A 16,561-nucleotide genomic window follows, 5' to 3' on the forward strand; every position below is an offset into this window, starting at 1 on the left:
AAACTATGTGGACAGCCCCTTTAAGAATAGAAGCCAATAATGAAAGTGGACAAAGCCTTTTACTTCAAGCGAGTTTACACCAGCTCTTTATTTTCCGTTGTTTTGTCGTAAAAGTAGAAAAGAAATAACGGTAGAACAGGAGCCATCGAATGACGGTAACAAACATCGCCCTACGGACCCCACTGACTATAATGAATTCATCAGGTTTTTGTGAAGGAGCCTGGTATTTTACCAGACAAAACAGTCCAGCAGGTTGGGCTATGTTGTACACAATGAATGCTAATAGACGCTCAGGCACTCAACACTAGTTGTCACTCCCAGACTAAATTCACTCTCGAATTTTGCAAGGTCGCCTGACAACCAACTGACAGCACCTTGGGGTGCAAGGCCACAGACAGAAAGAAACAAACAAACAGAAGAAGCCCTACTATTTACCATTCAGGGCTGCAGACTACTGCTGACTACAGTTCCCACCATCCATTACAATGGAACCAGCGGTGAGGCATGCCGGGAAATGTAGTCCGTATGACGTGCGGCACAACGAGCAGCTGTCACATGATGTCCTGTAACGTCGCGTTATTTGATGTCTCTCGCGAGAGTTCGTCTTCTTTATTAGCTTGTGGCCGGACCCTCCTCTTCCTCTCTGTCTCGGCTTGGCTGCTGGTGAGTGGTGGTGTGAGGAGCGGGCTTGTGTATGCAGGGTGCGGGTGAGCGGTCTGCACCGTGTGTTCTAGATAGGCGTTAGTAACGGCCGTTTTTATGGTGCTCTGGGTGACGGTACATCCTCGTCATACCCTGCGGTAGTGCAGCGTTTATTAGCGCTGTCTGGCGGGCGTCTTTTGTCACGTGACTCGGCCTGGTATTGTCTTGCCCGCTGACTGAACCGCCCCTTCATTGCCCACTCAGAGCTGTCGTGCCCTGCAGTGTCAACACAGGGGGGCAGAGCACGTTCTCTCTAAAACACAGTGTGGAGCTCCCCCCTCCTCCCTGTATCCTGTCGTGAGGCACAGCTGCTACGCCGGCCGCTAGAGGGCGCTCTCGTGCATTCTGATGCAGGGCATGTTATAAACAATGTAGCTGTAGTATTGTCCTCCAATGTGCATGGCTGCCCCTCTTACTGTGGGTCTGGTGGTCACCCCTGCATGTCAATGGGTCTAAAAGCCATCAGTTATTGCTAAAGGTGGGACATGTCTTACTTTCTGTAGAATGTACCTGGAAGTGCACAGAAGCCCTTCTGTGTATCCAGTCTGTTTGGCCGTGCCATGAAAGATGGCACATGTCCTGTTTCTGGCAGCAAGACACTGGTTGTGGACCCTTTAAGATAGTGTCCTCACTGCGATGCTGTCTGCAAAATTGTTGGTCCTGTGCATGGGTTTTAAGGTCTCCTGCACCTGACCATGTGTAGCTTGTGGTCTGCATTCTGCAGTCAAGTATAGGACCCTGTCTTTCTGGATCACACTGACCGCCTGATTTCCACTTCAGTCTCTGTTCTGCAAGAATGTCCACAAAATGCAGTCCAGACCCATTGAAATCAATAGGGCTGAGAAAAAATGCAGGCTCCATACTTTGTGGATCTGTGACTTGTTTAGGATGGACTCCTAATGAGAAATACCTGGTTTGTCTGATTTTAAAGGGGGTAATCCAACTCCTATAATGCCCACCAATGCCTGGGCACCTTAATTTATACTTGCCCTGCTCCCTGGCAACTGTTGCTTCTGATTTCTTCCCACCTGCATGATTGTTGCGCAGATCAAAACGGGCGCGGACAGCCAATGGCAGACAGGGACGAGCCTCTTTAGCACCACGGGTGACTCTAGAGAGGCTCGTCCCTGTCACAGCCTGCTATTGGCTGCACTGACGAGGGCCCCCCACCTCCCTGTTGCTGGATGTTTTAATGTGTGATGGGGAGATGCAGTGGTGGCCGTGCAGGGATCAGAAGTGACACAGGTAAGTAAAATCTGAGGGGCCTGGGCATTGGGGGCCATATTTTATTCTTTGGATATCCCCTTTAAATCCAAGCAGAACCAGATTTTCTAATCACATGATGCCTTCTCAAATTTGTGGCAAACCCTGCTGTGACAGAACTCCTGATCCATGCTGGTGGATGGAGACTTGGTGGTGTACAGTATTGATGATTCATCCTCAGGATAGGTCATAAATATCTCATCACTGGAGGTCTGACTCTGGGCACCCTGCAGATCAGCTGTTCGGAGTGGAAGCTGATCGCTGCTACCTCTTAAAGGAAACCTGTCACCTGGATTTTGTTAATAGAGCTGAGGACATGGGCTGCTAGATGGCTGCTTGCACATCTGCAATACCCAGTCCCCATAGCTCTGTGCTTTTGTTATGCAAATTAACCTTAGATGAGTCCTGTCCCTGAGATGAGCCCAGCACTGCTTGCATCCTCTAAATCTCCTCCTTGCTCCCCGACATCACAAAGCTAGAGCGCAGTAATCTCTCGATGCATGAGCTAGCACATGTGCAGTTCGTTCCCTGAGACTGATGCCAGCCCAGGAAAGGGACACTGCGCATGTGCTAGCTCGTGCATTGTGAGATTACGGCGCTCTAGCTTTGTGATGTCGGGGAGCAAGGAGGAGATTCTGAGGATGCGGTGCTGGGCTCCTTTACACTGGACTCGTCTAAGGTTCATTTGCACATGTATCAAATCGTTTTACACAATAAAAGCACACAGCTATGGGGAGTGGATATTGCAGATGTGCAAGCGGCGATCTAGCAGCCCATCTCCTCAGCTCTATACACAAAATCCTGCTGACAGGTTCCCTTTAAAGGGGTTATCTAAGACATTAGACCTTCCAGATGTGGCAGGCCTGCACTGCACCTGGTCCCCCCACTGCTGGATTTGGTCTGTGTGGCTCCTGGCCCAGCACTTTGGTGGTGGACGTGTGACCGCTGCAGCCTATTGCAGTCCATAGCTCTGGCTGACAGTTGTCCTGGGTGCTGCAGCGGTTTGTACTGTTCTCCCTTGCCTAATGCAGACCTGACAGGCTTCCTTTAAAGGGTATTCCCACTTTGCTATCATGGCATACTTACAAATGTCAGATGTCGGTCCTTTCTCTGGTCCCTCAGCCCACCTGGTGATGCAGCTACTTGTCATGGCATATAGGTGAAGAGTGAATGGAGAAGGTGTTCTCAGCAGATGTTCAGACTTCATAGATGTGGCTGGAGAGCTCCATGTATGCACGTCCATGCAGTTGGGGGACTTGCAGTCAATGTTCAGTACCCAATTGATGCCTTATTACTGTGTACACTCCCTGCTGGTTCGGGGTCTGCAGACTATACACTAAACATGCTCTTCTGTATTTCAACAGTTTTTTTTTTTGTTTTTTTGTAGGAGTTCTTTTGGAAATCCTTGCTATTCCAGTGGCTTTGAAGTGCAACGTCCACCACAACCTTTTTAAGGAAGACTGGTTTGTGTGTGCGCCAGTAGTCAGTGCTTCAAAATGGGGAAAATGAAAGAGTTGAATGAGTTTGAACGTGGCATGATAATTGGCACGATTCTTTCAGGCAAGAGTGTAGCGGAGGCTGCTAAGCTGCTCGGCTTCTCACGTGCAACAGTATCTCGTGTGTATCGAGAGTTTTCCAATTCCCAAACGGCTGAAGACAAAGAGCAGGCTAGTGCCCAGAAACAGGTGGTGGCTCAGTAAATGCTCCGGCGTACCCCAATCTCCACATCATGCTGAAAGACACAGGTGTGTATTGTCATTGTGTTCCAGACATGATCTGCGTTATGCAGGGATCACACAATCCCATTAGCATCTTCATGGTGTCTGCTCCATACTGCTGTACTCTAGGATAATCACTCTCTTCCTAATGCATCCAACATGAAGCAAGTTGGCAATTAAATCAAAACCTACTCTATATTTTTCCTACAGCACCTATGCCGAATGAGTTTCCATGTTAACAAATCACACCTTGTAGGCAGTGTGATCCTGCAGTCTTGTACTTCAATTTGTCCCCTATTTTCTGCTAGCAGGCCTCTGGTAGGTAAGCTTAAAATGGTGACTGCAGGGACGTTGCACTTTGCATAGGTGCTGTAGAGGGTAGGCGTGTGGGTCAGTGGTAATGTATTATTGCTGAGTGATCTTGTACTTTCTTTCTGCTCACTATACAGCCTCCAGAGCGAAGGACAGGGTGCAGCCATATGCCAAATAGATTTTTACTGATTATCATTTAGTCCACTGTAAATTTGGTATGGTTTCTGCTTGCTCGACTTTTATGGAACAGACCCATACAGCTACAGGAGTTCACTAGTACACAGCCTTGACATTGGGCCACCGATTTCTAGGATGGTTGGTGCTCATAACCATTGAGATGTCTTAAGATTTGTTAAAGGGGTTGTCCCAGTAACTTATCCATTATTCACAGGTTTGGGCTTGGGTGTCTGATCATCGGTCAGACCCACGCATGCTTCCTGGTGGTTGCAATGGGACAACCCCTGACAAAATTCAGATCCTAATCATGGGATTCCCTTAACGTGCATTTTTTATTTGTTTAGTTCCCTCACTTACACAACAAACTGAAATATTGTCTACACATTTATGTGAGTTGTACCCATAACAATGCAGCTATTATGAAATATTAAGACTTTGAGAACTGCTATGTACAGTGCTTTACCATCTGCTTTGATTTAAATCAGGCATGTCCAAACTGCAGCCCTCCAGCTGTTGCAAAACTACTCCCAGCATGCCTGGATAGCTTACAGCCATTAGGGCATGCTGGGAGTAGTAGTTTTGCAACAGCTGGAGGGCTGCAGTTTGGACATGCCTGATTTAAATGTAAGTAACGTATAACTAGTATGTTTTGTCCAAAGGTGTCCCCTTTTTAGCTTTGCCCACTTTAAGACCTATTCTTTAAGTGGCCAACACAGGGGGGTATAATAAAGCTCTCTAAAACTCAAGGTAAAAATGTTTTTACTTTGTATCCTGTCTGGAGCGACATTGCACTGTATACCTCACAAGTAATACAAATGTGATGTTTCCTGTGTGTAAAACTATTATTATTTCTTCCAGGAATTTTGAGAATAACCTACAAGCTAAAGTCCACCTTCTATTATGGCTTAGTCTGCAGTCTTGCTACCCATAAGGCCAGCTGTATTCAAGACCTTTTAACTTGACATACTGATGCATCATGTGACTCAGTGGACTTCTCCTGTGGATGCCCTCCTTACACCTGTCTACTGGAGACCTTGGTAAAATGTGTGGTACAGTTTTTTTTTTATACAGTGTGCACAATTTAGTTACATCTATATTTGATTATTTCAAAGCATAGGTTTCCATTCCTAGACAGTTATCAGCCTGACTTGCAGAGTTGAATCCTTGTCAGGTGAGAAGTTTCTAGAGTGGGTTTGGCTCCATTATACCTTTTAATCAGTGTTATTCTTTAAGTGCTGTAATTATTAGGTGCTGTGTTTTTTTGCTTTTCTTCTCTCCCATTCTAGGTAAAATGGGCCAAAAAAGAATCTGAACCATAGAGGAACCCATTCCTTCCAAGGCAGTATTTTTTGGAATGCCAACATTCCTGGAGTCTTGACTGATTTGGTGTTAATGTGTTGGTAAGGTTCAGAAGCACTTTAGGTCAGGCTTAAACTGCAATATGCAATCTCACAAATGGCTAATTCAGTTACTCCCTATGGGAAAGTCTCAATGACCCAGGGGCAGAGTTAAGAATTTCAACTGATAGCTCTTGTATCGTGTATAATTAAAGGGGTTTTCCCGTACTTGCCTATTTTGTCAGAATGGCTGCCAACTGACTGCACTACAACTCGGCTCCTATTCATTGGACTGACAGCTGAGCTGCAGTATCACAGCATGGCCACCAGTTGGCAGCACCTTGTGCTTGCAGCTTGGGCCATTGCATTGAATAGCTAGTCAGTGGGAGTTCCTGGTGTTTGGCCCCACTAATCTGATATTGATGACCTATCCTGAGGATGGGTTCAGTATCTAGATACTGGAAAACCTCTTTAAAGGGAATTGGTCACCATCTTTGATGCTTTGAGGGCAGAATAAGGTTGTAATGTGAAACTTGTATGCTGCCCTCTAAGCACATGAGTGACTGACTGATTCCCTTAACTTTTAATTGGTATTATCTGAGAATTCTGCAGCAAGTTATAATTTCATCCAATAAGCTAAAGGTCACTTGTGATTTAACAGTAACTGCCTTATTGTGCTTGTAATGTGCGGGGCATTCTTTACCTTGGTGTCCTCTCCAGTATCCTGGTGACTGTTGGGAGTGCAGGAAGACTTGGCTATGGAAAATAGCCACATTCACTTTCCTCTAAGCAACCAAGGCAGAAAGTATTTCAAACCCTTAAATGTGGTGTAGCGCACATGCACCAAAACTCTTGCAATGGTAAATCTTCCCTAATGTATACTACAGTGTTAATGCTTCATATTAAAGTTGTTTTGGTGCAGAATCCATTTGATACCCTCTTGGGCAGCACAGAATTGTACCAGTTCATGCCTTGTTTCCAACCTGCATAGGCTTTAGTTTAAGTGGACTGTCCCTGCGTAGCCCAGTCTTCTGCACTTCACAACCTACTGGTAAAATTCCTACGCAACCTGTGTTGGTGTGCTTGGAGGGAAATTCTATGCACCTCTGGGACAACTCTTAATAGAAAGGTTTAGTATTTTGATATGATCATGCTAGATCAAGCATTCTTAGCTATGTGAAGTGTTTGAACCATTGTTTTGTGTTCGTGGACCAAATGCTCTTGCTTTATGTGCCATTGTACTGCTATATATTCATATTGCAATTGGCAAAATGTTTTTGTATCCTTTAACTGACACTAATAAAGAACATAATAAAAAAAGGCTGTTTGCAGTTTATTGAATCTTGGAGTATGTTGGTTCTGTTCAAACATGATAAGCAATTTGTCCGGTCTAACATTTTGACTGGTTACTGATCATACAAGACAAAGATGGGGTAACCCTTAAATGGATGGTGACCTTACATTACATCCGTCAGTGTTTCCTGTCTCTGCTCCTCAAAGGGGTTCTTGGGGATTTTCATATTGATGCATTAAATTGCTGTGCTTGCTATCACAGCTAAGCTCAATTAGTTTCCATGGAACCGAGCTGTGCCTAGACCATGTTAATGATCATGACATCCCTGGCCTAGGAAGAGGCTTAAGTGCCATGAGATTGGCCCCCTGCCAATTTTATATTGACCTATTCTGAGGAAAGGCCATCAAATATGAAGATTCTGGGGAACTGCCTGTCTAGCATCCTACCATGGCAAACAGCCTTGGACTTTTGCAGTCAATTCACTGACCAGATAGGGAAGGGGATGAATGACTCAATTAGAGTGCCATTGAGAAGTGAGGCTGATTACACCTGCAAGTCATGTAGACAAGTGTCGGGAAGGAAGCGTTCCTTCCTGCTTGGCAGCAGAGGCAACCACTGCTATTATATGCAGCAGTCTCCTCCTTAGTATGGCTAATGCCATTGCTAGTCTTAAAACTGGATCATTGTTTGCCAGCAGTAGATTGATTTCATTACACAACACAATCTACCGCTGGCAAACAATGATTTTAAACCTGCTGAAAGATGCTCATTTAATCAGGAAATTGGTATTTGCTTGTTAATTGGATAATTGGCAGTATTGCATTGCCAGATCATCTCTAAGGAGCACTCATTTGAACTCTTGGCAATAGGAATTTATCTGCATGTCTAATAAAGGCTTAACGGGGTTCTCCACTTTGTTTAAACTGATCTATCCTCTGTATAGATTATCAGCTTCTGATTGGGTCTAACACCCATTCCCTCCCCCCCCCAAGGCACTCCAGCAGCACCACGGCCTTCTCACTGTTTACTGCTGGCCCAGTGACATCACAACTTGTATCAACTTGCCTGGATGTGGCTAAGCTCTGTTCACTTGATTGGAGCTTAGCCCCGCCCAGGCAAGTTGATACTAGTCGTGATGTCACTGGGCCGGCGGTAAACGGTGAGAAGGCCGTGGAGCTGCTGGAGCACCGCTGACTTCTCAAACAGCTGATCGGCAGGGGTTCCCTGCCGATCTATCCAGAGGATAGATCATCAGTTTAAATAAAGTGCAGAACCCCTTTAATGCTTTTCTGTGGACAGTTTTCTTCTAGTTCTAATATACTATTAGCATACTATCCAAGTAGATACACTCCCTCTCAACAGAATTAAACTGACATGATGTTGTATATTTAATCCCAAGACTGAAATGGCCAAAATCCTAAGGTCAATATTGAATTGTAGGTGGCAGGTGGGCCCTGAGGACTGGAGTTGAAGACTAGTTTAGGTAATAAGATAAAGATTATTTTGGGTCATTGGGATCTGTGATGCTGTTTAGACCCATCAGCTGTATAATTCTTTTAGTAAAGAGTGTAACTTTAAAGTTTCCAGGATGTGGAGTCTAGCCCCCTCTCAAAGTAACACAGGAGCCATGCATTGCCCTGCCTTATCTGCCTCCATTATCTAATGGAGCTGTTGTACAATTAGATGGTTCTCCACTTACTGCCCCATTCTATACAGCAGAGATGGTGGAAATGTGAGCATATTGTGTATCAGTGGTCATGTGAGACTTTCACTATGGATAGTCTACATATGGATCTAAAATAAAAAATTTGCTTACATCTCTAGCAGTTTTTGCTTGACAAATAAGGGAAAGCAAGCAAAATAGGTTACAGAATACATGTTCTTAAAGGGGTTCCAAGATGTATACACTACTCAAGTTAGGGCTATTTGGCTTTCAGGTGAAACTTATGGGAAAATGTAAAGTTCATGCTATAGTTATATATCATAAAAGTAGGGTTTTCAAGTAGAAGCATGCAATGGTTTCCTCATTTTGCACTATATTGACACAAGCCAACAACAATGATGGGTATACCCCACAAAACAGACTCTAACTTGTCATGAGGCCTTGAGAATCAATTACAGCTTGATGACAATGTCTCATGCTGTTCAAGTCGACTTATTGTCTGCTGTGGCATATTATCCCACTTTTGAAGGGTGGCCATTGAGGTTCTGGGGTACAAAGTTATGAGCCTCTACATGGTAACTCGGCTGATCCCATAGGTTTTTAGTGGGATTCAGGTCTGGAGAATGTGCAGGCCAATCCATTTGAGGTACCCCAGTCTCCAGCAGCTGTTCCCTAAGCTGGAGCATTGTTGTCCATGAAGTTGAAATTGGGCATGTGTTAATGCAGAGGCACAAGGCAGTTCTGTACTGACTAGACACACTTGTAACAGCACCAGCACCAAAGGCAAACAGTGGCTGATGCATAGCACTCTCCTTGATGTCTCCAATATTGTTGGTGGCCATCATTTCTGCTCGGCATGAATCTGTCAACAGCAGTGAGGCTCACTGGCCCCACGTCTGGCGTAGATGCTCCCTGGCCCCAAGACGATGATGCCTGTGCAGTTCGTCTAGCATGCTGATGTAAATGGTTTTGAATGGTCTGACGTGACACTTGGGTGCCTCTTACCTCCCTTAAATGTGCCTGGAGTTGTGTGGCATTCATCATCTGGTTCTGCAGGGCATTGTTCACAATGAAACGGTCATCAGTGTGGGATGTGACCAAAAGAACGTCCACTTACATGCCTTTCTGTGACTTCCAGTATCTCTGTTGCAACCTGCTCATGACACTCTAAGCCCAGTGGCCACTTCCGTCTGAGTACATCCTGCTTGAAGCCTTGCAATGGTGAGGTACTGTTGAATTGTTGGGTGTCATCTTGGTCTCATGATGTCAAAATGTGAACAGCATGGTGAGGATGACTGGTTAAATACCAATTCTAATTGAACCAGGAAATCTATTTGGCAATTCATGGATCAAACACCTGTTGTGAATTTTGCTGTTAAGCTCCTTGAGAACAGCACGTTGTGCAAAAAGTACTGAAACACTGAACAGTTGGACATGTGCATTCAAAAGTTTTTAGAGGGGGTCAAATTGGGCTCACCTGTAAAGGTTAGAGTGCATTTTAGGTTCATACTTAAATTTAACAGACAAGCCAAACATCCCTAACTTTTTGTGAGTAGTGTATATTTATGGCCTGTTAAATGGGGTCTAACTTCCAGCTGTTAAAAGTAGCTCCAGCATAAGAACTGCACAGTTCCAACCATGTAGTTGACAGAACTGATTACTATAGCTCTGATCTAATTGAAGTGAGTGGGAACATTGTTCAGTATCCAGCTCTGGATGGACAAAAAAATGGGGTAAGCAGCACTCCAGGTCCCAATTTGGGGACAAATGGCAATAGAAAAATTAGTGAGATGGTGCCTGCGGATGGGGATCCTGGCTGGGGGTCCCGTCAAGTAACAAATTATAGAGTGCTATGGATTTCTCTAATTCAGCTCTGGATGGAGCTAGTTGAACAGCTGAGCAGCAGTAAGAGGTTGGGGCTGTCTGACACACATTGATTGGATATTGATGGCTTGTACAGAGCATAGGCCATCGATATAAAAATCCAGGAAAACCCTCTTATGAGTAAAAGGAAATATTGAATTCTGTTTTAGCATTAAAGGGTTTGTACAGAATTTTGAAAATCATGAATGCTTTCTTACAAACGCCATTATATTGCATTAACGTCTAGAAGAAAGCAGCCATTTTTTCCTAATTGTCTACAAGCTCTTTTATTGCCTTTACGGTCAATAGTTTCCATACAGGAACCTGGAATGATTGACTACCCCTCGCTAACATCTTGAACAATCTACAAAGCTTAGTTGTGCCAGAATCAAAGTTCAGCTTTGATCCTGGACGTAAATAGGCTTAGTAGGCTGTTCAGCTGAAGTTGGAGAAGGGAGCAGGAGAGGCATTCTGTAGCTATGTACTGAAAAATGCGAAAGCCAAACTTTTTAATAAAAAACCTACTTGTTCAGTTGGACAAAAATATATCTAAATAATATAAAACGTTCCAAAGGAGCCCATACAATATTGGCCTGAGAACCTGCATTGGTTGCGAGATTTTTGGAGACATCCTGAAGGGTCAACCATTTTCCCGCTATTAAAAATTGCTGTTTGTTTATTGTGTGTTAGTGTTAATGGTTAAATTGAAGTCAATAAACTATTTTCAGTCCATACAAATATATAAAAATAAAATGTTATGCCCTAAGGAGGACACACATCACACAGGTTTAGATATAGATGAGGACAAGCATAGGTGAGTTGCAGTCTAGTTTCAGAAGTCTACAGGTTCTCCTTCTAAGTAGCCACAATTTCTAGGACATCCTATATGACTGCACCACAGTAGGATGTTGTATTGGCCTCTACAGGAGCAGGAAGACAGGTTAGAATAGAACCCCCCCCCCCCCCCCCCCCCATATGTTCTTCCTGTCCCTAGAGAGAACAGGCACAAGATGGAAGGTCAGATAATTATGGGTTGGCACTTGATCAAGAAGCACTTTACTGTTCTTCCTGAGGACCCTGATAAAACTTCTGGGGGTAGAGAGGTCTTAGCCTACTTCAGGTTTCCTGTGTGTGACCTGCGTTTGAGATGCAGCAGTTGCCAGTCCACAGTTTTTCTATTCACTGCGCTGGTTGCCTTTCCCTTTTTCCAAGAGTCTGGGGCAAGCTCCATATGCTTGCTAGCGATTTCTTCAGTACTTCCATAGCATCATGCAGCAGAAGTGATGTCAGAACAGGAAGTAGTCATCACATAGAACTGTGTCTTGGCGTCTCCATGTCACTCAAGGTACTAAGTAGGCTTGAGCGAATCAACCTTCCGTTCATAGATCCGAAGTCGTTTCACTCACAGTAATTAAAATGTACTGTGGAGCCAAGTTCATCTCTGCCAAAGTCATGCAAGACTTCGGTCAATTGCTACTGTATTCATATCTGCGTCTTAAAAAACAATTTAAAATAGCAATCCAAAGTGGGCTTTGGTATTCGCTGGTACCTCAGTACCAAAGCCCACTTCGGATTGCTATTATAAATTGTTTTTAAATACGTAGATCTGAAGTCTTGCGCTACTTCGGACGAGACGAACTCCACGGAGCCAATACATTGTCATGCTGTATGGAAACGGCATCAAAATAGTATTTTATTTCAATAGCTTTCGATGCATGGACAGGGAAGGGGGCTGGCTTAGCTATTAAACTGAGGCAGTCAGCCAGCCCCTTCAGGCACAGATCATGCGCCAACACAGAAAACTCTCCTTTGTAGAGCACAAGCAGTAAATGGACCTATCAGGATGCCGGATCGAGGCTGATGGTGTAAGATTGACCACCTGTATTACTTAAAGGGAGTCTGTCACCTGTTTTTCACCAATATAACTAAGAGCACTGCCCCATAGAAGATTGCAAACACATTCCAAACATACCTGTGTGCACTTTTTGCCTTTATTCCATGTCTAGGAAAAGCACTTTTATACTGCTGGATAACAGCTTCTAAGTGCCCAGCTCTGCTGCTGCAAGTGCCCAAAGCAAACCAGACTGAAGAGGGGAGGGCTGCTTTAGTTGCTCATATCTTGGGATTGGTATCAGCTAGAAATATGAACCTGACCTTGTTTGAAAGCTGGCATTCCAATGATACCAGAATCACAGCATTATATCCACTATATCTGAAGATACCGTATTTTTCGCCCCATAAAACGCACTTATGCCCCTGCGTCTTATGGGGCGAATACTAATGAAGCTCTTCCTTTATGGAAGTACTTCATGAGGATCGGGAAGCGGTGAAGGCTCTGTACTCACCGCTTCCTGGTCCTCAGCTTGACTATCGGCTGTGTAGGGCTGCGCACAGCGTGAGGGCGCTCTGTGGCCTCACACTGTGTGCCACGATACACAGCCGACAGCAGGATGAAGTGGATTGCGATGGTGTGGAGCAGTGGCGTCCAGGAGCAGGAGAGGTAAGTGAGTTTTTTTTTAATTTTATTTGCACTGGAGGCTGATGATTGACATATAAGGGTTGGTATATGGGGCTGCTTGCTGACATATGGGGTCTGATGGCTGACATACAGGGGCAGATATATGGTGCTGATGGCTGAATACATGGGGCTGATGGCTGACATATAGGGGCTTCTGGCTGACATATGGGGGGCGATAGATCGCTGAAGGTTGGGGCGTTGATCTGAGGCATTGGGGGTCTGATTGCTGGTCTGAGGTGTAATGGAAATATTTTTTTCTTATTGTTTTCCTTTAAAACCTAGGTGCGTCTTATTGGCCGGTGCATCTTATAGGGCGAAAAATACGATATACTGTACCTCTTAGAAATTGAGTCAGGAGTGAAAGCTGTTTTTACTTTTAATTTCATCTGGGCACTTAGAAGCTGTTTTCCAGCAGAATAAAAGTGCTTTTCCTGGACATGGAATAAAGGCAAAAAGTGCACACAGGTATGCTTGGGATGTGTATGCAATTTTCTATGGGGCAGTGCTCTTAGTTATATTAGTGAAAAGTAGGTGACAGACTCCCTTTAAAGGAAATCTACTACTCATGTATTACTGCAGATAATAGTCCAAAATCGTGGTGACAGATTTTCATTAAAGAGTATGAGAAAGTTGTATATCTAGACAACCCACTGAAGCTGGACATGCACATTATGCATGGGCAAACAAAAGTGCTTGCCGATTATCTAAAACTTATGGGGGCATACCAACTGTCCAGCAGCAGAGTTTGAAAGGTTTGGCTTTGTGTCTCATGTTAGCTCTCGGAATGGAAAAGAACTGTACAAGAAAGATGGTTCTCTCTATATAGGAAAGACAGAGAAGGCAAGAAAGGGGGAGGGGTGACCCTGTATGTGAAAGATAGCATAAAATCTAATTTAATACAAGTTAGCGAGACCAATTTAGAGTCAATTTGGGTTACCTTGCAGCTTGATAATCATAAGGTAACTCATGTAGGTGTGATATATAGACCACCTAGCCAAGTCAAAGAATTAGATGATCTACTAGTTGAGGAAATAGTTAAAATGACATTGAAAGGGGAAGTTATCATTATGGGAGACTTTAATCTTCCTGATGTAAACTGGAAAACCAAAATAGCTAGTTCTTCCAGGAGTACAGATATTCAAAATTCCCTACTGGGATTCTCTCTACAGCAAGTAGTTGAGGAGCCAACCCGGAAGGAGGCCATTTTAGATTTAGTATTCACAAATGGGAATTTGGTATCTGATATTACTGTAGGAGAAATCTTGGGATCTAGTGATCACCAGTCAGTGTGGTTGACTATAAGTACATAGAGATGTCGCGAACATAAAATTTTCCGTTCGCGAACGGGCGAACCGCCATAGACTTCAATAGGCAGGCGAATTTTAAAACCCACAGGGACTCTTTCTGGCCACAATAGTGATGGAAAAGTTGTTTCAAGGGGACTAACACCTGGACTGTGGCATGCCGGAGGGGGGTCCATGGCAAAACTCCCATGGAAAATTACATAGTTGACGCAGAGTCTGGTTTTAATCCATAAAGGGCATAAATCACCTAACATTCCTAAATTGTTTGGAATAACGTGCTTTAAAACATCTGTATGATGTTGTATCGATCAGGTAGTGTAAAGGTTACGCCCGCTTCACAGTGACAGACCAAACTCCCCGTTTAACGCTCCGCAAACAACCGCAAACAGTCCATTTGCACAACCGCAAACTCCCCATTTGCACAAGGTTGGATACCAAGCTAGCCATGTCCCGTTCCTTGTCCTCACTGACATCATTTAAGGTCTCTTCCTCCACCCAGCCACGTACAACACCAAGGGTCCCCGAAAGGTGACAACAAGCCCCCTGGGACGCCTGCTGTGGTTGGTCTTCCACCTCCTCAAAGCCACCTTCCTCCTCTGACTCCTCTTCTTCAGACTCCTCTCTCTACGTTGCCTCTCTCTGCGTTATTATAAGGTGTGTTAAGTAGTACTATTCCTATCAGTTTAATCCCTGTTACATCCCCTATCAGGGGACGTGTATGGAATAGATTTTAGACAACTGCAAAGAGTTGTCAATATAGTTGACACACTCATGACATAAATTTTATACCTCTATGCGTCAATCTTGGTGTAGTGATGACTGTGCTCGTGCGCACGTTTGGGAGATTGCAGGCGATGGGGGTTTTTCAAAGCCTATGGTCGTGCTGAGGTAGTTCAGTGACAGTTAAGTGACCCAGAAAACAATGATTCTGCAGTGTGGGCCCATTGTTGGCCTAGTAGGCTTTAATGATCACCTTAGATGATCACAAAGAAAATTAATGTTTTTTCTATGCAAAATTATCCAGCCGATCGCTTTTGGTCTGTTCACAATGAAGCAACGACCTTATCATCTGGGGTGTGCCAACATTGCCATTGCCAACACACTCATAGAGGTGGTCGCTTCATTGTGATACGCAAGCCCCTTCACCACAACAAGTTAACGATCACGAAGGGGAATTGACACATGTATGTTCCTTTTTTTTTGTTTGGTTTTTGAAGCCACAGTGCAGCACCAGAGGCCAGGAAAATTAGGCATGTACACATGGCTGAAAAATTAGGTGCTGTAGCAGCGGCCAGAAAAATTGATGTTTCCCAGGCAGAAAGTGCCCTAAAACATTGCGGCTTGAACCCTAGTTGGTGGCGGATAAGTCACGCAAGTCATCCGGCATTCAGAGATAAAATACAGCAGCGTGTGGACTATTTTTAGCCCAAGGCAGCTCATCTCATCAGGCCTTTTTTAGTCAAATGTATCGCCCACTGTCAGTCCCTTCGGGATCCATCCCTCATTCATCTTAATAAAGGTGAGGTAATCTAGACTTTTTTGACCTAGGCGACTTCTCTTCTCAGTGACAATACCTCCTGCTGCACTGAAGGTCCTTTCTGACAGGACACTTGAATCGGGGTAGGCCAGAAGTTCTATCGCAAATTGGGATAGCTCAGGCCACAGGTCAAGCCTGCACACCCAGTAGTCAAGGGGTTCATCGCTCCTCAGAGTGTCAATATCTGCAGTTAAGGCGAGGTAGTCTGCTACCTGTCGGTCGAGTCGTTCTCTGAGGGTGGACCCCGAAGGACTGTGGCGATGCTTAGGACTTAAAAAGCTCTGCATGTCCTCCATTAACAACACGTCTGTAAAGCGTCCTGTCCTTGCCGGCGTGGTCGTGGTAGGAGAAGGATTACTTTCACCTCTTCCCCTGTTAGATTCCCGTTGTGCTGTGACATCACCCTTATACGCTGTGTAAAGCATACTTTTTAATTTATTTTGGAACTGCTGCATCCTTTCCGACTTTCGGTAATTCGGTAACATTTCAGGCACTTTCTGCTTATACCGGGGGTCTAGTAGCGTGGCCACCCAGTACAGGTCGTTCTCCTTCAGCCTTTTTATACGAGGGTCCCTCAACAGGCACGACAGCATGAAAGACCTAATTTGCACAAGGTTGGATGCCGAGCTACTCATGTTCAGTTCCTCGTCCTCAGTGATCTCACTGAAGGTATGTTCTTCCCCCCAGCCACTTACAACACCACAGGTACCAGATAGGTGACAAGGAGCACCCTGGGATGCCTGTTGTGGTTGGTCTTCCTCCTCCTCCTCAAAGCCACATTCCTCCTCTGACTCCTCTTCCACACACTCCTCTTCCAGCATTGCCGCAGGTCCAGCAAGCGATGCTGATAAGGCTGTTTCTGGTGGTGATGGT

At 44.7% G+C, this 16,561-nt stretch overlaps 1 long non-coding RNA gene and 2 other non-coding genes across 3 annotated transcripts; all 3 read left to right on the forward strand.

The window, feature by feature from the left end:
• Positions 1 to 607: 607 nt before the first annotated feature.
• LOC120990218 lies at positions 608 to 6,840 on the forward strand. Its single transcript, XR_005776386.1, has 3 exons — positions 608 to 663; positions 3,353 to 3,710; positions 5,031 to 6,840. It is a non-coding gene; the product is annotated as an uncharacterized LOC120990218 (long non-coding RNA).
• On the forward strand, positions 895 to 1,012 carry LOC120992665. The gene has a single exon (XR_005777060.1). It is a non-coding gene; the product is annotated as a small nucleolar RNA SNORA26 (small nucleolar RNA).
• Positions 4,849 to 4,961, forward strand: LOC120992664. Its single transcript, XR_005777059.1, has one exon. It is a non-coding gene; the product is annotated as a small nucleolar RNA SNORA26 (small nucleolar RNA).
• Positions 6,841 to 16,561: the final 9,721 nt, after the last annotated feature.

Source organism: Bufo bufo, chromosome 2 (assembly GCF_905171765.1).
Source record: "Bufo bufo chromosome 2, aBufBuf1.1, whole genome shotgun sequence".
Lineage (NCBI taxonomy): Eukaryota > Metazoa > Chordata > Amphibia > Anura > Bufonidae > Bufo > Bufo bufo.